The sequence below is a fragment of the Mesoplodon mirus genome, assembly GCF_964341445.2.
Source record: "Mesoplodon mirus genome assembly, chromosome: 1".
Classification (NCBI taxonomy): domain Eukaryota; kingdom Metazoa; phylum Chordata; class Mammalia; order Artiodactyla; family Ziphiidae; genus Mesoplodon; species Mesoplodon mirus.
In genome coordinates this window covers 175,183,968-175,208,789 of record NC_138976.1, presented here as the reverse complement: position 1 = coordinate 175,208,789, position 24,822 = coordinate 175,183,968, and positions in this window count along the sequence as shown.

The window sequence follows — 24,822 nt, the reverse complement described above, 5'->3', positions numbered from 1 at the left end:
GTTAGCTGTGCAGCGAGGTGTACTGTGAGGACAGGTTCCACACACACTTCAAGTAAGAGGTCGGCCTGAGTGGAAAGGTGAAAGATTGGGCAGCTGTGCAGACAAAGAAGGCGCCCTTTGGCCTGGGCCTAAATTCTTGAGACACCCCACTGGACCTGCCGTGCTCTGAGGGCACTGCCCTGGGCCCCATGCTCCCCTGCCCTTTGTTCAGTCACAGCAGAGATTGCCACACCCACTCCTTCAGTGAGGGCAGAGTTTCAACCACCCTCAGCCCCGCCCCCTTTCCACAGGTTACCATGGACTACAGAGGCTGCATCCTGAGGCCAGGGCGTTCCGAGAATGCCAAGGGCAGACATGATGACCTTAAATGATTTCCTCTTGTGTCAGGTTTGGTAAACTTTAGGAGCTAGGAAATGGTCCACTTTACAGAAATGTTCAAATTTACTGGCATTTCATATATTCTCTGCTATAACATTGTCCTGATTCTTTCTGTATTTTCTTTACTTATGTTTTTGTTTTCCTTAATCAAAGTTTGTCTTTTCAATCTTTTCAAAGAAGATTCTTTGGACTTACTAAATCACCTGAATTTTATACGTTTTCTGTTGTATTAACTTCTGGTCATATCTTTATTTATCTTTTTTCTATGTTCTCAGGGTTTATTGTTTTGATCTTCTGATGTCAATTAAAACACTTGGTTATTCATTTTAATAAATATTTTACTTATAAATATTTGAACTTTTGAAGATTCCAGCTTACTTGTAAGTTTCTAAGGGTCAGGTCCTCTCCATTGTTGCTGGCCTAAGGTTTAGTTCACCATATAGCAATGTATATATTGACCTATTTTCCCCTCGACTTTCTGTGATTCCCTACATCTCACCTTTCTTTGCAGACAAGCCATTTTAAATACCCTTAACTTATTTCACAGCCAATAAGTCATTGAAATAATGTGTAGTTTTTAGAGAAATCTTCTTATATAATTAGGCAGAAAATCTCACCTGCCATAGTTTTCAAAAGAGCATAATTTCACTCTTCTCAATGCTTAATCTGTTGTATTACACAACTTTGAGTATTTAGCTTATCAATGACATGTCCTTTAAAAATGTTTTAGAGATCCTACCAGTCTTTGAAAATATCCTTGTTCCTTGTTTCAGTTCCAGTTTTATGTATATATTCTGCCTTGCACCTGATTATTCCAACAATTGATGGATGGCCTTGGGAATCTAATTCTGGTATTGATAGTCTTTACTGATTGTCTCCCCTCGTAGCTGATTTCTTCATTATTGTGTAAATTTAGATCATGAGCTCATGTTTAGCTAAACAGCTGACCTTGTAAGACGCTTAGGTGTGAACGCTCGTAAGCTTCAGCAGAATGTCGTCAAAGATTTATTTGTGTCCCTCCAATGAGTTGCCCACGAGGACACCGTTTTCTACAAGTGTTGGTCCAATACTCCCTCTAGAGGCAGGGGACTCCGACAGGGCTGATTGGCGGCCCCCGATCTGGGGCAGGGGCATTGGGCAGCCTGTGGCCCGGGCAGGAGCCTCTTTGCATGTGTCCCTGGGACACATCTGCCTGCGAACTTCGGTCACCTGGCAGGAAGCTACGATGCCCAGACCTATGGTTAGCTGTGCAGCGAGGTGTACTGTGAGGACAGGTTCCACACACACTTCAAGTAAGAGGTCGGCCTGAGTGGAAAGATGAGAGTTTGGGCAGCTGTGCAGACAAAGAAGGCGCCCTTTGGCCTGGGCCTAAATGCTTGTGACACCCCACTGGACCTGCCGTGCTCTGAGGGCACTGCCCTTGTCCCCCTGCTCCCCTGGCCTTTGTTCAGTCACAGCAGAGATGGCCACACCCACTCCTTCAGTGAGGGCAGATTTCCAACCACCCTCAGCCCCGCCCCCTCTCCGCAGGTTACCATGGACTACAGAGGCTGCATCCTGAGGCCAGGGCCTTCCGAGAATGCCAAGGGCAGACATGATGACCTTAAATGATTTCCTCTTGTGTCAGGTTTGGTAAACTTTAGGAGCTAGGAAATGGTCCACTTTACAGAAATGTTCAAATTTACTGGCATTTCATATATTCTCTGCTATAACATTGTCCTGATTCTTTCTGTATATTCTTTACTTATGTTTTTGTTTTCCTTAATCAAAGTGTGTCTTTTCAATCTTTTCAAAGAAGATTCTTTGGACTTACTAAATCACCTCAATTTATACGTTTTCTGTTGTATTAAGTTCTGCTCATATCTTTATTTATCTTTTTTCTATGTTCTCAGGGTTTATTGTTTTGATCTTCTGATGTCAATTAAAACACTTGGTTATTCATTTTAATAAATATTTTACTTATAAAGATTTGAACTTTTGAAGATTCCAGCTTACTTGTAAGTTTCTAAGGGTCAGGTCCTCTCCATTGTTGCTGGCCTAAGGTTTAGTTCACCATATAGCAATGTATATATTGACCTATTTTCCCCTCGACTTTCTGTGATTCCCTACATCTCACCTTTCTTGGCAGACAAGCCATTTGAAATACACTTAACTTATTTCACAGCCAATAAGTCATTGAAATAATGTGTATTTTTTAGAGAAATCTTCTTATATAATTAGGCAGAAAATCTCACCTGCCATAGTTTTCAAAACAGCATAATTTCACTCTTCTCAATGCTTAATCTGTTGTATTACACAACCTTTGAGTATTTAGCTTTATCAATGACATGTCCTTTAAAAATGTTTTAGAGAACCTACCAGTCTTTGAAAACATCCCTGTTCCTTGTTTCAGTTCCAGTTTTATGTATATATTCTGCCTTGCACCTGATTATTCCAACAATTGATGGATGGCCTTGGGAATCTAATTCTGGTATTGATAGTCTTTACTGATTGTCTCCCCTCGTAGCTGATTTCTTCATTATTGTGTAAATTTAGATCATGAGCTCATGTTTAGCTAAACAGCTGACCTTGTAAGACGCTTAGGTGTGAACGCTCGTAAGCTTCAGCAGAAAGTCGGCAAAGATTTATAGGTGTCCCTCCAATGAGTTGCCCACGAGGACACCGTTTTCTACAAGTGTTGGTCCAATACTCCCTCTAGAGGCAGGGGACTCCGACAGGGCTGATTGGCGGCCCCCGATCTGGGGCAGGGGCATTGGGCAGCCTGTGGCCCGGGCAGGAGCCTCTTTGCATGTGTCCCTGGGACACATCTGCCTGCGAACTTCGGTCACCTGGCAGGAAGCTACGATGCCCAGACCTATGGTTAGCTGTGCAGTGAGGTGTACTGTGAGGACAGGTTCCACACACACTTCAAGTAAGAGGTCGGCCTGAGTGGAAAGGTGAAAGATTGGGCAGCTGTGCAGACAAAGAAGGCGCCCTTTGGCCTGGGCCTAAATTCTTGAGACACCCCACTGGACCTGCCGTGCTCTGAGGGCACTGCCCTGGGCCCCATGCTCCCCTGCCCTTTGTTCAGTCACAGCAGAGATTGCCACACCCACTCCTTCAGTGAGGGCAGAGTTTCAACCACCCTCAGCCCCGCCCCCTTTCCACAGGTTACCATGGACTACAGAGGCTGCATCCTGAGGCCAGGGCGTTCCGAGAATGCCAAGGGCAGACATGATGACCTTAAATGATTTCCTCTTGTGTCAGGTTTGGTAAACTTTAGGAGCTAGGAAATGGTCCACTTTACAGAAATGTTCAAATTTACTGGCATTTCATATATTCTCTGCTATAACATTGTCCTGATTCTTTCTGTATTTTCTTTACTTATGTTTTTGTTTTCCTTAATCAAAGTTTGTCTTTTCAATCTTTTCAAAGAAGATTCTTTGGACTTACTAAATCACCTGAATTTTATACGTTTTCTGTTGTATTAACTTCTGGTCATATCTTTATTTATCTTTTTTCTATGTTCTCAGGGTTTATTGTTTTGATCTTCTGATGTCAATTAAAACACTTGGTTATTCATTTTAATAAATATTTTACTTATAAATATTTGAACTTTTGAAGATTCCAGCTTACTTGTAAGTTTCTAAGGGTCAGGTCCTCTCCATTGTTGCTGGCCTAAGGTTTAGTTCACCATATAGCAATGTATATATTGACCTATTTTCCCCTCGACTTTCTGTGATTCCCTACATCTCACCTTTCTTTGCAGACAAGCCATTTTAAATACCCTTAACTTATTTCACAGACAATAAGTCATTGAAATAATGTGTAGTTTTTAGAGAAATCTTCTTATATAATTAGGCAGAAAATCTCACCTGCCATAGTTTTCAAAAGAGCATAATTTCACTCTTCTCAATGCTTAATCTGTTGTATTACACAACTTTGAGTATTAAGCTTATCAATGACATGTCCTTTAAAAATGTTTTAGAGATCCTACCAGTCTTTGAAAATATCCTTGTTCCTTGTTTCAGTTCCAGTTTTATGTATATATTATGCCTTGCACCTGATTATTCCAACAATTGATGGATGGCCTTGGGAATCTAATTCTGGTATTGATAGTCTTTACTGATTGTCTCCCCTCGTAGCTGATTTCTTCATTATTGTGTAAATTTAGATCATGAGCTCATGTTTAGCTAAACAGCTGACCTTGTAAGACGCTTAGGTGTGAACGCTCGTAAGCTTCAGCAGAATGTCGTCAAAGATTTATTTGTGTCCCTCCAATGAGTTGCCCACGAGGACACCGTTTTCTACAAGTGTTGGTCCAATACTCCCTCTAGAGGCAGGGGACTCCGACAGGGCTGATTGGCGGCCCCCGATCTGGGGCAGGGGCATTGGGCAGCCTGTGGCCCGGGCAGGAGCCTCTTTGCATGTGTCCCTGGGACACATCTGCCTGCGAACTTCGGTCACCTGGCAGGAAGCTACGATGCCCAGACCTATGGTTAGCTGTGCAGCGAGGTGTACTGTGAGGACAGGTTCCACACACACTTCAAGTAAGAGGTCGGCCTGAGTGGAAAGATGAGAGTTTGGGCAGCTGTGCAGACAAAGAAGGCGCCCTTTGGCCTGGGCCTAAATGCTTGTGACACCCCACTGGACCTGCCGTGCTCTGAGGGCACTGCCCTTGTCCCCCTGCTCCCCTGGCCTTTGTTCAGTCACAGCAGAGATGGCCACACCCACTCCTTCAGTGAGGCCAGAGTTCCAACCACCCTCAGCCCCGCCCCCTCTCCGCAGGTTACCATGGACTACAGAGGCTGCATCCTGAGGCCAGGGCGTTCCGAGAATGCCAAGGGCAGACATGATGACCTTAAATGATTTCCTCTTGTGTCAGGTTTGGTAAACTTTAGGAGCTAGGAAATGGTCCACTTTACAGAAATGTTCAAATTTACTGGCATTTCATATATTCTCTGCTATAACATTGTCCTGATTCTTTCTGTATTTTCTTTACTTATGTTTTTGTTTTCCTTAATCAAAGTGTGTCTTTTCAATCTTTTCAAAGAAGATTCTTTGGACTTACTAAATCACCTCAATTTTATACGTTTTCTGTTGTATTAAGTTCTGCTCATATCTTTATTTATCTTTTTTCTATGTTCTCAGGGTTTATTGTTTTCATCTTCTGATGTCAATTAAAACACTTGGTTATTCATTTTAATAAATATTTTACTTATAAAGATTTGAACTTTTGAAGATTCCAGCTTACTTGTAAGTTTCTAAGGGTCAGGTCCTCTCCATTGTTGCTGGCCTAAGGTTTAGTTCACCATATAGCCATGTACATATTGACCTATTTTCCCCTCGACTTTCTGTGATTCCCTACATCTCACCTTTCTTTGCAGACAAGCCATTTGAAATACCCTTAACTTATTTCACAGCCAATAAGTCATTGAAATAATCTGTAGTTTTTAGAGAAATCTTCTTATATAATTAGGCAGAAAATCTCACCTGCCATAGTTTTCAAAACAGCATAATTTCACTCTTCTCAATGCTTAATCTGTTGTATTACACAACCTTTGAGTATTTAGCTTTATCAATGACATGTCCTTTAAAAATGTTTTAGAGATCCTACCAGTCTTTGAAATCATCCTTGTTCCTTGTTTCAGTTCCAGTTTTATGTATATATTCTGCCTTGCACCTGATTATTCCAACAATTGATGGATGGCCTTGGGAATCTAATTCTGGTATTGATAGTCTTTACTGATTGTCTCCCATCGTAGCTGATTTCTTCATTATTGTGTAAATTTAGATCATGAGCTCATGTTTAGCTAAACAGCTGACCTTGTAAGACGCTTAGGTGTGAACACTCGTAAGCTGCAGCAGAACGTCGGCAAACATTTATTTGTGTCCCTCCAATGAGTTGCCCACGAGGACACCGTTTTCTACAAGTGTTGGTCCAATACTCCCTCTAGAGGCAGGGGACTCCGACAGGGCTGATTGGCGGCCCCCGATCTGGGGCAGGGGCATTGGGCAGCCTGTGGCCCGGGCAGGAGCCTCTTTGCATGTGTCCCTGGGACACATCTGCCTGCGAACTTCGGTCACCTTGCAGGAAGCTACGATGCCCAGACCTATGGTTAGCTGTGCAGCGAGGTGTACTGTGAGGACAGGTTCCACACACACTTCAAGTAACAGGTCGGCCTGAGTGGAAAGGTGAGAGTTTGGGCAGCTGTGCAGACAAAGAAGGCGCCATTTGTCCTGGGCCTAAATGCTTGTGACACCCCACTGGACCTGCCGTGCTCTGAGGGCACTGCCCTGGGCCCCCTGATACACTGCCCTTTGTTCAGTCACAGCAGAGATGACCACACCCACTCCTTCAGTGAGGGCAGAGTTCCAACCACCCTCAGCCCCGCCCCATCTCCGCAGGTTACCATGGACTACAGAGGCTGCATCCTGAGGCCAGGGCGTTCCGAGAATGCCAAGGGCAGACATGTTGACCTTAAATGATTTCCTCTTGTGTCAGGTTTGGTAAACTTTAGGAGCTAGGAAATGGTCCACTTTACAGAAATGTTCAAATTTACTGGCATTTCATATATTCTCTGCTATAACATTGTCCTGATTCTTTCTGTATTTTCTTTACTTATGTTTTTGTTTTCCTTAATCAAAGTGTGTCTTTTCAATCTTTTCAAAGAAGATTCTTTGGACTTACTAAATCACCTCAATTTTATACGTTTTCTGTTGTATTAAGTTCTGCTCATATCTTTATTTATCTTTTTTCTATGTTCTCAGGGTTTATTGTTTTCATCTTCTGATGTCAATTAAAACACTTGGTTATTCATTTTAATAAATATTTTACTTATAAAGATTTGAACTTTTGAAGATTCCAGCTTACTTGTAAGTTTCTAAGGGTCAGGTCCTCTCCATTGTTGCTGGCCTAATGTTTAGTTCACCATATAGCAATGTATATATTGACCTATTTTCCCCTCGACTTTTTGTGATTCCCTACATCTCACCTTTCTTGGCAGGCAAGCTATTTGAAATACCCTTAACTTATTTCACAGACAATAAGTCATTGAAATAATGTGTATTTTTTAGAGAAATCTTCTTATATAATTAGGCAGAAAATCTCACCTGCCATAGTTTTCAAAACAGCATAATTTCACTCTTCTCAATGCTTAATCTGTTGTATTACACAACCTTTGAGTATTTAGCTTTATCAATGACATGTCTTTTAAAAATGTTTTAGAGATCCTACCAGTCTTTGAAATCATCCTTGTTCCTTGTTTCAGTTCCAGTTTTATGTATATATTCTGCCTTGCACCTGATTATTCCAACAATTGATGGATGGCCTTGGGAATCTAATTCTGGTATTGATAGTCTTTACTGATTGTCTCCCATCGTAGCTGATTTCTTCATTATTGTGTAAATTTAGATCATGAGCTCATGTTTAGCTAAACAGCTGACCTTGTAAGACGTTTAGGTGTGAACACTCGTAAGCTGCAGCAGAACGTCGGCAAACATTTATTTGTGTCCCTCCAATGAGTTGCCCACGAGGACACCGTTTTCTACAAGTGTTGGTCCAATACTCCCTCTAGAGGCAGGGGACTCCGACAGGGCTGATTGGCGGCCCCCGATCTGGGGCAGGGGCATTGGGCAGCCTGTGGCCCGGGCAGGAGCCTCTTTGCATGTGTCCCTGGGACACATCTGCCTGCGAACTTCGGTCACCTTGCAGGAAGCTACGATGCCCAGACCTATGGTTAGCTGTGCAGCGAGGTGTACTGTGAGGACAGGTTCCACACACACTTCAAGTAACAGGTCGGCCTGAGTGGAAAGGTGAGAGTTTGGGCAGCTGTGCAGACAAAGAAGGCGCCATTTGTCCTGGGCCTAAATGCTTGTGACACCCCACTGGACCTGCCGTGCTCTGAGGGCACTGCCCTGGGCCCCCTGATACACTGCCCTTTGTTCAGTCACAGCAGAGATGACCACACCCACTCCTTCAGTGAGGGCAGAGTTCCAACCACCCTCAGCCCCGCCCCATCTCCGCAGGTTACCATGGACTACAGAGGCTGCATCCTGAGGCCAGGGCGTTCCGAGAATGCCAAGGGCAGACATGTTGACCTTAAATGATTTCCTCTTGTGTCAGGTTTGGTAAACTTTAGGAGCTAGGAAATGGTCCACTTTACAGAAATGTTCAAATTTACTGGCATTTCATATATTCTCTGCTATAACATTGTCCTGATTCTTTCTGTATTTTCTTTACTTATGTTTTTGTTTTCCTTAATCAAAGTGTGTCTTTTCAATCTTTTCAAAGAAGATTCTTTGGACTTACTAAATCACCTCAATTTTATACGTTTTCTGTTGTATTAAGTTCTGCTCATATCTTTATTTATCTTTTTTCTATGTTCTCAGGGTTTATTGTTTTCATCTTCTGATGTCAATTAAAACACTTGGTTATTCATTTTAATAAATATTTTACTTATAAAGATTTGAACTTTTGAAGATTCCAGCTTACTTGTGAGTTTCTAAGGGTCAGGTCCTCTCCATTGTTGCTGGCCTAATGTTTAGTTCACCATATAGCAATGTATATATTGACCTATTTTCCCCTCGACTTTTTGTGATTCCCTACATCTCACCTTTCTTGGCAGGCAAGCTATTTGAAATACCCTTAACTTATTTCACAGACAATAAGTCATTGAAATAATGTGTATTTTTTAGAGAAATCTTCTTATATAATTAGGCAGAAAATCTCACCTGCCATAGTTTTCAAAACAGCATAATTTCACTCTTCTCAATGCTTAATCTGTTGTATTACACAACCTTTGAGTATTTAGCTTTATCAATGACATGTCCTTTAAAAATGTTTTAGAGATCCTACCAGTCTTTGAAAACATCCCTGTTCCTTGTTTCAGTTCCAGTTTTATGTATATATTCTGCCTTGCACCTGATTATTCCAACAATTGATGGATGGCCTTGGGAATCTAATTCTGGTATTGATAGTCTTTACTGATTGTCTCCCCTCGTAGCTGATTTCTTCATTATTGTGTAAATTTAGATCATGAGCTCATGTTTAGCTAAACAGCTGACCTTGTAAGACGCTTAGGTGTGAACGCTCGTAAGCTTCAGCAGAAAGTCGGCAAAGATTTATTTGTGTCCCTCCAATGAGTTGCCCACGAGGACACCGTTTTCTACAAGTGTTGGTCCAATACTCCCTCTAGAGGCAGGGGACTCCGACAGGGCTGATTGGCGGCCCCCGATCTGGGGCAGGGGCATTGGGCAGCCTGTGGCCCGGGCAGGAGCCTCTTTGCATGTGTCCCTGGGACACATCTGCCTGCGAACTTCGGTCACCTGGCAGGAAGCTACGATGCCCAGACCTATGGTTAGCTGTGCAGTGAGGTGTACTGTGAGGACAGGATCCACACACACTTCAAGTAAGAGGTCGGCCTGAGTGGAAAGGTGAAAGATTGGGCAGCTGTGCAGACAAAGAAGGCGCCCTTTGGCCTGGGCCTAAATTCTTGAGACACCCCACTGGACCTGCCGTGCTCTGAGGGCACTGCCCTGGGCCCCATGCTCCCCTGCCCTTTGTTCAGTCACAGCAGAGATTGCCACACCCACTCCTTCAGTGAGGGCAGAGTTTCAAACACCCTCAGCCCCGCCCCCTTTCCACAGGTTACCATGGACTACAGAGGCTGCATCCTGAGGCCAGGGCGTTCCGAGAATGCCAAGGGCAGACATGATGACCTTAAATGATTTCCTCTTGTGTCAGGTTTGGTAAACTTTAGGAGCTAGGAAATGGTCCACTTTACAGAAATGTTCAAATTTACTGGCATTTCATATATTCTCTGCTATAACATTGTCCTGATTCTTTCTGTATATTCTATACTTATGTTTTTGTTTTCCTTAATCAAAGTGTGTCTTTTCAATCTTTTCAAAGAAGATTCTTTGGACTTACTAAATCACCTGAATTTTATACGTTTTCTGTTGTATTAACTTCTGGTCATATCTTTATTTATCTTTTTTCTATGTTCTCAGGGTTTATTGTTTTGATCTTCTGATGTCAATTAAAACACTTGGTTATTCATTTTAATAAATATTTTACTTATAAAGATTTGAACTTTTGAAGATTCCAGCTTACTTGTAAGTTTCTAAGGGTCAGGTCCTCTCCATTGTTGCTGGCCTAAGGTTTAGTTCACCATATAGCAATGTATATATTGACCTATTTTCCCCTCGACTTTCTGTGATTCCCTACATCTCACCTTTCTTTGCAGACAAGCCATTTGAAATACCCTTAACTTATTTCACAGCCAATAAGTCATTGAAATAATGTGTAGTTTTTAGAGAAATCTTCTTATATAATTAGGCAGAAAATCTCACCTGCCATAGTTTTCAAAAGAGCATAATTTCACTCTTCTCAATGCTTAATCTGTTGTATTACACAACTTTGAGTATTTAGCTTATCAATGACATGTCCTTTAAAAATGTTTTAGAGATCCTACCAGTCTTTGAAAATATCCTTGTTCCTTGTTTCAGTTCCAGTTTTATGTATATATTCTGCCTTGCACCTGATTATTCCAACAATTGATGGATGGCCTTGGGAATCTAATTCTGGTATTGATAGTCTTTACTGATTGCCTCCGCTCGTAGCTGATTTCTTCATTATTGTGTAAATTTAGATCATGAGCTCATGTTTAGATAAACAGCTGACCTTGTAAGACGCTTAGGTGTGAACGCTCGTAATCTTCAGCAGAAAGTCGGCAAACATTTATTTGTGTCCCTCCAATGAGATGCCCACGAGGACACCGTTTTCTACAAGTGTTGGTCCAATACTCCCTCTAGAGGCAGGGGACTCCGACAGGGCTGATTGGCGGCCCCCGATCTGGGGCAGGGGCATTGGGCAGCCTGTGGCCCGGGCAGGAGCCTCTTTGCATGTGTCCCTGGGACACATCTGCCTGCGAACTTCGGTCACCTTGCAGGAAGCTACGATGCCCAGACCTATGGTTAGCTGTGCAGCGAGGTGTACTGTGAGGACAGGTTCCACACACACTTCAAGTAAGAGGTCGGCCTGAGTGGAAAGGTGAGAGTTTGGGCAGCTGTGCAGACAAAGAAGGCGCCATTTGTCCTGGGCCTAAATGCTTGTGACACCCCACTGGACCTGCCGTGCTCTGAGGGCACTGCCCTGGGCCCCCTGATACACTGCCCTTTGTTCAGTCACAGCAGAGATGGCCACACCCACTCCTTCAGTGAGGGCAGAGTTCCAACCACCCTCAGCCCCGCCCCCTCTCCGCAGGTTACCATGGACTACAGAGGCTGCATCCTGAGGCCAGGGCGTTCCGAGAATGCCAAGGGCAGACATGATGACCTTAAATGATTTCCTCTTGTGTCAGGTTTGGTAAACTTTAGGAGCTAGGAAATGGTCCACTTTACAGAAATGTTCAAATTTACTGGCATTTCATATATTCTCTGCTATAACATTGTCCTGATTCTTTCTGTATTTTCTTTACTTATGTTTTTGTTTTCCTTAATCAAAGTGTGTCTTTTCAATCTTTTCAAAGAAGATTCTTTGGACTTACTAAATCACCTCAATTTTATACGTTTTCTGTTGTATTAACTTCTGGTCATATCTTTATTTATCTTTTTTCTATGTTCTCAGGTTTTATTGTTTTGATCTTCTGATGTCAATTAAAACACTTGGTTATTCATTTTAATAAATATTTTACTTATAAAGATTTGAACTTTTGAAGATTCCAGCTTACTTGTAAATTTCTAAGGGTCAGGTCCTCTCCATTGTTGCTGGCCTAAGGTTTAGTTCACCATATAGCAATGTACATATTGACCTATTTTCCCGTCGACTTTCTGTGATTCCCTACATCTCACCTTTTTTGGCAGACAAGCTATTTGAAATACCCTTAACTTATTTCACAGACAATAAGTCATTGAAATAATGTGTATTTTTTAGAGAAATCTTCTTATATAATTAGGCAGAAAATCTCACCTGCCATAGTTTTCAAAACAGCATAATTTCACTCTTGTCAATGCTTAATCTGTTGTATTACACAACCTTTGAGTATTTAGCTTTATCAATGACATGTCCTTTAAAAATGTTTTAGAGATCCTACCAGTCTTTGAAAACATCCTTGTTCCTTGTTTCAGTTCCAGTTTTATGTATATATTCTGCCTTGCACCTGATTATTCCAACAATTGATGGATGGCCTTGGGAATCTAATTCTGGTATTGATAGTCTTTACTGATTGTCTCCCCTCGTAGCTGATTTCTTCATTATTGTGTAAATTTAGATCATGAGCTCATGTTTAGCTAAACAGCTGACCTTGTAAGATGCTTAGGTGTGAACGCTCATAAGCTTCAGCAGAAAGTCGGCAAAGATTTATTTGTGTTCCTCCAATGAGTTGCCCACGAGGTCACCGTTTTCTACAAGTGTTTGTCCAATACTCCCTCTAGAGGCAGGGGACTCCGACAGGGCTGATTGGCGGCCCCCGATCTGGGGCAGGGGCAGTGGGCAGCCTGTGGCCCGGGCAGGAGCCTCTTTGCATGTGTCCCTGGGACACATCTGCCTGCGAACTTCGGTCACCTGGCAGGAAGCTACGATGCCCAGACCTATGGTTAGCTGTGCAGCGAGGTGTACTGTGAGGACAGGTTCCACACACACTTCAAGTAAGAGGTCGGCCTGAGTGGAAAGGTGAGAGTTTGGGCAGCTGTGCAGAGAAAGAAGGCGCCCTTTGGCCTGGGCCTAAATGCTTGTGACACCCCACTGGACCTGCCGTGCTCTGAGGGCACTGCCCTTGTCCCCCTGCTCCCCTGCCCTTTGTTCAGTCACAGCAGAGATGGCCACACCCACTCCTTCAGTGAGGGCAGATTTCCAACCACCCTCAGCCCCGCCCCCTCTCCGCAGTTTACCATGGACTACAGATGCTGCATCCTGAGGCCAGGGCGTTCCGAGAATGCCAAGGGCAGACATGATGACCTTAAATGATTTCCTCTTGTGTCAGGTTTGGTAAACTTTAGGAGCTAGGAAATGGTCCACTTTACAGAAATGTTCAAATTTACTGGCATTTCATATATTCTCTGCTATAACATTGTCCTGATTCTTTCTGTATATTCTTTACTTATGTTTTTGTTTTCCTTAATCAAAGTGTGTCTTTTCAATCTTTTCAAAGAAGATTCTTTGGACTTACTAAATCACCTCAATTTTATACGTTTTCTGTTGTATTAAGTTCTGCTCATATCTTTATTTATCTTTTTTCTATGTTCTCAGGGTTTATTGTTTTGATCTTCTGATGTCAATTAAAACACTTGGTTATTCATTTTAATAAATATTTTACTTATAAAGATTTGAACTTTTGAAGATTCCAGCTTACTTGTAAGTTTCTAAGGGTCAGGTCCTCTCCATTGTTGCTGGCCTAAGGTTTAGTTCACCATATAGCAATGTACATATTGACCTATTTCCCCTCGACTTTCTGTGATTCCCTACATCTCACCTTTCTTTGCAGACAAGCCATTTGAAATACCCTTAACTTATTTCACAGCCAATAAGTCATTGAAATAATGTGTAGTTTTTAGAGAAATCTTCTTATATAATTAGGCAGAAAATCTCACCTGCCATAGTTTTCAAAACAGCATAATTTCACTCTTCTCAATGCTTAATCTGTTGTATTACACAACCTTTGAGTATTTAGCTTTATCAATGACATGTCCTTTAAAAATGTTTTAGAGATCCTACCAGTCTTTGAAAACATCCTTGTTCCTTGTTTCAGTTCCAGTTTTATGTATATATTCTGCCTTGCACCTGATTATTCCAACAATTGATGGATGGCCTTGGGAATCTAATTCTGGTATTGATAGTCTTTACTGATTGTCTCCCCTCGTAGCTGATTTCTTCATTATTGTGTAAATTTAGATCATGAGCTCATGTTTAGCTAAACAGCTGACCTTGTAAGACGCTTAGGTGTGAACACTCGTAAGCTGCAGCAGAAAGTCGGCAAACATTTATTTGTGTCCTTCCAATGAGTTGCCCACGAGGACACCGTTTTCTACAAGTGTTGGTCCAATACTCCCTCTAGAGGCAGGGGACTCCGACAGGGCTGATTGGCGGCCCCCGATCTGGGGCAGGGGCATTGGGCAGCCTGTGGCCCGGGCAGGAGCCTCTTTGCATGTGTCCCTGGGACACATCTGCCTGCGAACTTCGGTCACCTTGCAGGAAGCTACGATGCCCAGACCTATGGTTAGCTGTGCAGCGAGGTGTACTGTGAGGACAAGTTCCACACACACTTCAAGTAAGAGGTCGGCCTGAGTGGAAAGGTGAGAGTTTGGGCAGCTGTGCAGACAAAGAAGGCGCCATTTGTCCTGGGCCTAAATGCTTGTGACACCACAGTGGACCTGCCGTGCTCTGAGGGCACTGCCCTGGGCCCACTGATACACTGCCCTTTGTTCAGTCACAGAAGAGATGACCACACCCACTCCTTCAATGAGGGCAGAGTTCCAACCACCCTCAGCCCCGCCCCCTCTCCACAGGTTACCATGGACTACAGAGGCTGCATCCTGAGGCCAGGGCGTTCCGAGAATGCCAAGGGCAGACATGTTGACCTTAAATGATTTCCTCTTGTGTCAGGTTTGGTAAACTTTAGGAGCTAGGAAATGGTCCACTTTACAGAAATGTTCAAATTTACTGGCATTTCATATATTCTCTGCTATAACATTGTCCTGATTCTTTCTGTATTTTCTTTACTTATGTTTTTGTTTTCCTTAATCAAAGTGTGTCTTTTCAATCTTTTCAAAGAAGATTCTTTGGACTTACTAAATCACCTCAATTTTATACGTTTTCTGTTGTATTAAGTTCTGCTCATATCTTTATTTATCTTTTTTCTATGTTCTCAGGGTTTATTGTTTTCATCTTCTGATGTCAATTAAAACACTTGGTTATTCATTTTAATAAATATTTTACTTATAAAGATTTGAACTTTTGAAGATTCCAGCTTACTTGTAAGTTTCTAAGGGTCAGGTCCTCTCCATTGTTGCTGGCCTAAGGTTTAGTTCACCATATAGCAATGTATATATTGACCTATTTTCCCCTCGACTTTCGGTGATTCCCTACATCTCACCTTTCTTGGCAGACAAGCTATTTGAAATACCCTTAACTTATTTCACACACAATAAGTCATTGAAATAATGTGTATTTTTTAGAGAAATCTTCTTATATAATTAGGCAGAAAATCTCACCTGCCATAGTTTTCAAAACAGCATAATTTCACTCTTCTCAATGCTTAATCTGTTGTATTACACAACCTTTGAGTATTTAGCTTTATCAATGACATGTCCTTTAAAAATGTTTTAGAGATCCTACCAGTCTTTGAAAACATCCCTGTTCCTTGTTTCAGTTCCAGTTTTATGTATATATTCTGCCTTGCACCTGATTATTCCAACAATTGATGGATGGCCTTGGGAATCTAATTCTGGTATTGATAGTCTTTACTGATTGTCTCCCCTCGTAGCTGATTTCTTCATTATTGTGTAAATTTAGATCATGAGCTCATGTTTAGCTAAACAGCTGACCTTGTAAGACGCTTAGGTGTGAACGCTCGTAAGCTTCAGCAGAAAGTCGGCAAAGATTTATTTGTGTCCCTCCAATGAGTTGCCCACGAGGACACCGTTTTCTACAAGTGTTGGTCCAATACTCCCTCTAGAGGCAGGGGACTCCGACAGGGCTGATTGGCGGCCCCCGATCTGGGGCAGGGGCATTGGGCAGCCTGTGGCCCGGGCAGGAGCCTCTTTGCATGTGTCCCTGGGACACATCTGCCTGCGAACTTCGGTCACCTGGCAGGAAGCTACGATGCCCAGACCTATGGTTAGCTGTGCAGTGAGGTGTACTGTGAGGACAGGTTCCACACACACTTCAAGTAAGAGGTCGGCCTGAGTGGAAAGGTGAAAGATTGGGCAGCTGTGCAGACAAAGAAGGCGCCGTTTGGCCTGGGCCTAAATGCTTGTGACAGCCCACTGGACCTGCCGGGCTCTGAGGGCCCTGCCCTCGGCCCCCTGCTCCCCTGCCCTTTGTTCAGTCACAGCAGAAATGGCCACACACACTCCTTCAGTGAGGGCAGAGTTCCAACCAACCTCAGCCCCGGCCCCTCTCCGCAGGTTACCATGGACTACAGAGGCTGCATCCTGAGGCCAGGGCGTTCCGAGAATGCCAAGGGCAGACATGATGACCTTAAATGATTTCCTCTTGTGTCAGGTTTGGTAAACTTTAGGAGCTAGGAAATGGTCCACTTTACAGAAATGTTCAAATTTACTGGCATTTCATATATTCTCTGCTATAACATTGTCCTGATTCTTTCTGTATATTCTTTACTTATGTTTTTGTTTTCCTTAATCAAAGTGTGTCTTTTCAATCTTTTCAAAGAAGATTCTTTGGACTTACTAAATCACCTCAATTTTATACGTTTTCTGTTGTATTAAGTTCTGCTCATATCTTTATTTATCTTTTTTCTATGTTCTCAGGGTTTATTGTTTTGATCTTCTGATGTCAATTAAAACACTTGGTTATTCATTTTAATAAATATTTTACTTATAAAGATTTGAACTTTTGAAGATTCCAGCTTACTTGTAAGTTTCTAAGGGTCAGGTCCTCTCCATTGTTGCTGGCCTAAGGTTTAGTTCACCATATAGCAATGTATATATTGACCTATTTTCCCCTCGACTTTCTGTGATTCCCTACATCTCACCTTTCTTGGCAGACAAGCCATTTGAAATACACTTAACTTATTTCACAGCCAATAAGTCATTGAAATAATGTGTATTTTTTAGAGAAATCTTCTTATATAATTAGGCAGAAAATCTCACCTGCCATAGTTTTCAAAACAGCATAATTTCACTCTTCTCAATGCTTAATCTGTTGTATTACACAACCTTTGAGTATTTAGCTTTATCAATGACATGTCCTTTAAAAATGTTTTAGAGAACCTACCAGTCTTTGAAAACATCCCTGTTCCTTGTTTCAGTTCCAGTTTTATGTATATATTCTGCCTTGCACCTGATTATTCCAACAATTGATGGATGGCCTTGGGAATCTAATTCTGGTATTGATAGTCTTTACTGATTGTCTCCCCTCGTAGCTGATTTCTTCATTATTGTGTAAATTTAGATCATGAGCTCATGTTTAGCTAAACAGCTGACCTTGTAAGACGCTTAGGTGTGAACGTTAGTAAGCTTCAGGAGAAAGTCGGCAAAATTTATTTGTGTCCCTCCAATGAGTTGCCCACGAGGACACCGTTTTCTATAAGTGTTGGTCCAATACTCCCTCTAGAGGAAGGGGACTCCGACAGGGCTGATTGGCGGCCCCCGATCTGGGGCAGGGGCAGTGGGCAGCCTGTGGCCCGGGCTGGAGCCTCTTTGCATGTGTCCCTGGGACTCATGTGCCTGCGAACTTCGGTCACCTGGCAGGAAGCTACGATGCCCAGACCTATGGTTAGCTGTGCAGCGAGGTGTACTGTGAGGACAGGTTCCACACACACTTCAAGTAAGAGGTCGGCCTGAGTGGAAAGGTGAGTGTTTGGGCAGCTGTGCAGACAAAGAAGGCGCCCTTTGGCCTGGGCCTAAATGCTTGTTACACCCCACTGGACCTGCCGTGCTCTGAGGGCCCTGCCCTGGGACCCCTGCTCCCCTGCCCTTTGTTCAGTCACAGCAGAGATGGCTGCACCCACTCCTTCAGTGAGGGAAGAGTTCCAAACAACCTCAGCCCCGTCCCCTCTCCGCAGGTTACCATGGACTACAGAGGCTGCATCCTGAGGCCAGGGCGTTCCGAGAATGCCAAGGGCAGACATGATGACCTTAAATGATTTCCTCTTGTGTCAGGTTTGGTAAACTTTAGGAGCTAGGAAATGGTCCACTTTACAGAAATGTTCAAATTTACTGGCATTTCATATATTCTCTGCTATAACATTGTCCTGAGTCTTTCTGTATATTCTTTACTTATGTTTTTGTTTTCCTTAATCAAAGTGTGTCTTTTCAATCTTTTCAAAGAAGATTCTTTGGACTTACTAAATCACCTGAATTTTATACGTTTTCTGTTGTATTAAGTTCTGCTCATATCTTTATTTATCTTTTTTCTATGTTCTCAGGGTTTATTGTTTTGATCTGATGTCAATTAAAACACTTGGTTATTCATTTTAATAAATATTTTACTTATAAAGATTTGAACTTTTGAAGATTCCAGCTTACTTGTAAGTTACTAAGGGTCAGGTCCTCTCCATTGTTGCTGGCCTAAGGTTTAGTTCACCATATAGCAATGTATATATTGACCTATTTTCCCCTCGACTTTCTGTGATTCCCTACATCTCACCTTTCTTTGCAGACAAGCCATTTGAAATACCCTTAACTTATTTCACAGCCAATAAGTCATTGAAATAATGTGTAGTTTTTAGAGAAATCTTCTTATATAATTAGGCAGAAAATCTCACCTGCCATAGTTTTCAAAAGAGCATAATTTCACTCTTCTCAATGCTTAATCTGTTGTATTACACAACTTTGAGTATTTAGCTTATCAATGACATGTCCTTTAAAAATCTTTTAGAGATCCTACCAGTCTTTGAAAATATCCTTGTTCCTTGTTTCAGTTCCAGTTTTATGTATATATTCTGCCTTGCACCTGATTATTCCAACAATTGATGGATGGCCTTGGGAATCTAATTCTGGTATTGATAGTCTTTACTGATTGCCTCCCCTCGTAGCTGATTTCTTCATTATTGTGTAAATTTAGATCATTAGCTCATGTTTAGATAAACAGCTGACCTTGTAAGACGCTTAGGTGTGAACGCTCGTAATCTTCAGCAGAAAGTCGGCAAACATTTATTTGTGTCCCTCCAATGAGATGCCCACGAGGACACCGTTTTCTACAAGTGTTGGTCCAATACTCCCTCTAGAGGCAGGGGACTCCGACAGGGCTGATTGGCGGCCCCCGATCTGGGGCAGGGGCATTGGGCAGCCTGTGGCCCGGGCAGGAGCCTCTTTGCATGTGTCCCTGGGACACATCTGCCTGCGAACTTCGGTCACCTTGCAGGAAGCTACGATGCCCAGACCTATGGTTAGCTGTGCAGCGAGGTGTACTGTGAGGACAGGTTCCACACACACTTCAAGTAAGAGGTCGGCCTGAGTGGAAAGGTGAGAGTTTGGGCAGCTGTGCAGACAAAGAAGGCGCCATTTGTCCTGGGCCTAAATGCTTGTGACACCCCACTGGACCTGCCGTGCTCTGAGGGCACTGCCCTGGGCCCCCTGATACACTGCCCTTTGTTCAGTCACAGCAGAGATGGCCACACCCACTCCTTCAGTGAGGGCAGAGTTCCAACCACCCTCAGCCCCGCCCCCTCTCCGCAGGTTACCATGGACTACAGAGGCTGCATCCTGAGGCCAGGGCGTTCCGAGAATGCCAAGGGCAGACATGATGACCTTAAATGATTTCCTCTTGTGTCAGGTTTGGTAAACTTTAGGAGCTAGGAAATGGTCCACTTTACAGAAATGTTCAAATTTACTGGCATTTCATATATTCTCTGCTATAACATTGTCCTGATTCTTTCTGTATTTTCTTTACTTATGTTTTTGTTTTCCTTAATCAAAGTGTGTCTTTTCAATCTTTTCAAAGAAGATTCTTTGGACTTACTAAATCACCTCAATTTTATACGTTTTCTGTTGTATTAACTTCTGGTCATATCTTTATTTATCTTTTTTCTATGTTCTCAGGTTTTATTGTTTTGATCTTCTGATGTCAATTAAAACACTTGGTTATTCATTTTAATAAATATTTTACTTATAAAGATTTGAACTTTTGAAGATTCCAGCTTACTTGTAAATTTCTAAGGGTCAGGTCCTCTCCATTGTTGCTGGCCTAAGGTTTAGTTCACCATATAGCAATGTACATATTGACCTATTTTCCCGTCGACTTTCTGTGATTCCCTACATCTCACCTTTTTTGGCAGACAAGCTATTTGAAATACCCTTAACTTATTTCACAGACAATAAGTCATTGAAATAATGCGTATTTTTTAGAGAAATCTTCTTATATAATTAGGCAGAAAATCTCACCTGCCATAGTTTTCAAAACAGCATAATTTCACTCTTGTCAATGCTTAATCTGTTGTATTACACAACCTTTGAGTATTTAGCTTTATCAATGACATGTCCTTTAAAAATGTTTTAGAGATCCTACCAGTCTTTGAAAACATCCTTGTTCCTTGTTTCAGTTCCAGTTTTATGTATATATTCTGCCTTGCACCTGATTATTCCAACAATTGATGGATGGCCTTGGGAATCTAATTCTGGTATTGATAGTCTTTACTTATTGTCTCCCCTCGTAGCTGATTTCTTCATTATTGTGTAAATTTAGATCATGAGCTCATGTTTAGCTAAACAGCTGACCTTGTAAGATGCTTAGGTGTGAACGCTCATAAGCTTCAGCAGAAAGTCGGCAAAGATTTATTTGTGTTCCTCCAATGAGTTGCCCACGAGGTCACCGTTTTCTACAAGTGTTTGTCCAATACTCCCTCTAGAGGCAGGGGACTCCGACAGGGCTGATTGGCGGCCCCCGATCTGGGGCAGGGGCAGTGGGCAGCCTGTGGCCCGGGCAGGAGCCTCTTTGCATGTGTCCCTGGGACACATCTGCCTGCGAACTTCGGTCACCTGGCAGGAAGCTACGATGCCCAGACCTATGGTTAGCTGTGCAGCGAGGTGTACTGTGAGGACAGGTTCCACACACACTTCAAGTAAGAGGTCGGCCTGAGTGGAAAGGTGAGAGTTTGGGCAGCTGTGCAGAGAAAGAAGGCGCCCTTTGGCCTGGGCCTAAATGCTTGTGACACCCCACTGGACCTGCCGTGCTCTGAGGGCACTGCCCTTGTCCCCCTGCTCCCCTGCCCTTTGTTCAGTCACAGCAGAGATGGCCACACCCACTCCTTCAGTGAGGGCAGATTTCCAACCACCCTCAGCCCCGCCCCCTCTCCGCAGTTTACCATGGACTACAGATGCTGCATCCTGAGGCCAGGGCGTTCCGAGAATGCCAAGGGCAGACATGATGACCTTAAATGATTTCCTCTTGTGTCAGGTTTGGTAAACTTTAGGAGCTAGGAAATGGTCCACTTTACAGAAATGTTCAAATTTACTGGCATTTCATATATTCTCTGCTATAACATTGTCCTGATTCTTTCTGTATATTCTTTACTTATGTTTTTGTTTTCCTTAATCAAAGTGTGTCTTTTCAATCTTTTCAAAGAAGATTCTTTGGACTTACTAAATCACCTCAATTTTATACGTTTTCTGTTGTATTAAGTTCTGCTCATATCTTTATTTATCTTTTTTCTATGTTCTCAGGGTTTATTGTTTTGATCTTCTGATGTCAATTAAAACACTTGGTTATTCATTTTAATAAATATTTTACTTATAAAGATTTGAACTTTTGAAGATTCCAGCTTACTTGTAAGTTTCTAAGGGTCAGGTCCTCTCCATTGTTGCTGGCCTAAGGTTTAGTTCACCATATAGCAATGTACATATTGACCTATTTCCCCTCGACTTTCTGTGATTCCCTACATCTCACCTTTCTTTGCAGACAAGCCATTTGAAATACCCTTAACTTATTTCACAGCCAATAAGTCATTGAAATAATGTGTAGTTTTTAGAGAAATCTTCTTATATAATTAGGCAGAAAATCTCACCTGCCATAGTTTTCAAAACAGCATAATTTCACTCTTCTCAATGCTTAATCTGTTGTATTACACAACCTTTGAGTATTTAGCTTTATCAATGACATGTCCTTTAAAAATGTTTTAGAGATCCTACCAGTCTTTGAAAACATCCTTGTTCCTTGTTTCAGTTCCAGTTTTATGTATATATTCTGCCTTGCACCTGATTATTCCAACAATTGATGGATGGCCTTGGGAATCTAATTCTGGTATTGATAGTCTTTACTGATTGTCTCCCCTCGTAGCTGATTTCTTCATTATTGTGTAAATTTAGATCATGAGCTCATGTTTAGCTAAACAGCTGACCTTGTAAGACGCTTAGGTGTGAACACTCGTAAGCTGCAGCAGAAAGTCGGCAAACATTTATTTGTGTCCTTCCAATGAGTTGCCCACGAGGACACCGTTTTCTACAAGTGTTGGTCCAATACTCCCTCTAGAGGCAGGGGACTCCGACAGGGCTGATTGGCGGCCCCCGATCTGGGGCAGGGGCATTGGGCAGCCTGTGGCCCGGGCAGGAGCCTCTTTGCATGTGTCCCTGGGACACATCTGCCTGCGAACTTCGGTCACCTTGCAGGAAGCTACGATGCCCAGACCTATGGTTAGCTGTGCAGCGAGGTGTACTGTGAGGACAAGTTCCACACACACTTCAAGTAAGAGGTCGGCCTGAGTGGAAAGGTGAGAGTTTGGGCAGCTGTGCAGACAAAGAAGGCGCCATTTGTCCTGGGCCTAAATGCTTGTGACACCACAGTGGACCTGCCGTGCTCTGAGGGCACTGCCCTGGGCCCACTGATACACTGCCCTTTGTTCAGTCACAGAAGAGATGACCACACCCACTCCTTCAGTGAGGGCAGAGTTCCAACCACCCTCAGCCCCGCCCCCTCTCCACAGGTTACCATGGACTACAGAGGCTGCATCCTGAGGCCAGGGCGTTCCGAGAATGCCAAGGGCAGACATGTTGACCTTAAATGATTTCCTCTTGTGTCAGGTTTGGTAAACTTTAGGAGCTAGGAAATGGTCCACTTTACAGAAATGTTCAAATTTACTGGCATTTCATATATTCTCTGCTATAACATTGTCCTGATTCTTTCTGTATTTTCTTTACTTATGTTTTTGTTTTCCTTAATCAAAGTGTGTCTTTTCAATCTTTTCAAAGAAGATTCTTTGGACTTACTAAATCACCTCAATTTTATACGTTTTCTGTTGTATTAAGTTCTGCTCATATCTTTATTTATCTTTTTTCTATGTTCTCAGGGTTTATTGTTTTCATCTTCTGATGTCAATTAAAACACTTGGTTATTCATTTTAATAAATATTTTACTTATAAAGATTTGAACTTTTGAAGATTCCAGCTTACTTGTAAGTTTCTAAGGGTCAGGTCCTCTCCATTGTTGCTGGCCTAAGGTTTAGTTCACCATATAGCAATGTATATATTGACCTATTTTCCCCTCGACTTTCGGTGATTCCCTACATCTCACCTTTCTTGGCAGACAAGCTATTTGAAATACCCTTAACTTATTTCACACACAATAAGTCATTGAAATAATGTGTATTTTTTAGAGAAATCTTCTTATATAATTAGGCAGAAAATCTCACCTGCCATAGTTTTCAAAACAGCATAATTTCACTCTTCTCAATGCTTAATCTGTTGTATTACACAACCTTTGAGTATTTAGCTTTATCAATGACATGTCCTTTAAAAATGTTTTAGAGATCCTACCAGTCTTTGAAAACATCCCTGTTCCTTGTTTCAGTTCCAGTTTTATGTATATATTCTGCCTTGCACCTGATTATTCCAACAATTGATGGATGGTCTTGGGAATCTAATTCTGGTATTGATAGTCTTTACTGATTGTCTCCCCTCGTAGCTGATTTCTTCATTATTGTGTAAATTTAGATCATGAGCTCATGTTTAGCTAAACAGCTGACCTTGTAAGACGCTTAGGTGTGAACGCTCGTAAGCTTCCGCAGAAAGACGGCAAATATTTATTTGTGTCCCTCCAATGAGTTGCCCACGAGGACACCGTTTTCTACAAGTGTTGGTCCAATACTCCCTCTAGAGGCAGGGGACTCCGACAGGGCTGATTGGCGGCCCCCGATCTGGGGCAGGGGCATTGGGCAGCCTGTGGCCCGGGCAGGAGCCTCTTTGCATGTGTCCCTGGGACACATCTGCCTGCGAACTTCGGTCACCTGGCAGGAAGCTACGATGCCCAGACCTATGGTTAGCTGTGCAGTGAGGTGTACTGTGAGGACAGGTTCCACACACACTTCAAGTAAGAGGTCGGCCTGAGTGGAAAGGTGAAAGATTGGGCAGCTGTGCAGACAAAGAAGGCGCCGTTTGGCCTGGGCCTAAATGCTTGTGACAGCCCACTGGACCTGCCGGGCTCTGAGGGCCCTGCCCTCGGCCCCCTGCTCCCCTGCCCTTTGTTCAGTCACAGCAGAAATGGCCACACACACTCCTTCAGTGAGGGCAGAGTTCCAACCAACCTCAGCCCCGGCCCCTCTCCGCAGGTTACCATGGACTACAGAGGCTGCATCCTGAGGCCAGGGCGTTCCGAGAATGCCAAGGGCAGACATGATGACCTTAAATGATTTCCTCTTGTGTCAGGTTTGGTAAACTTTAGGAGCTAGGAAATGGTCCACTTTACAGAAATGTTCAAATTTACTGGCATTTCATATATTCTCTGCTATAACATTGTCCTGATTCTTTCTGTATATTCTTTACTTATGTTTTTGTTTTCCTTAATCAAAGTGTGTC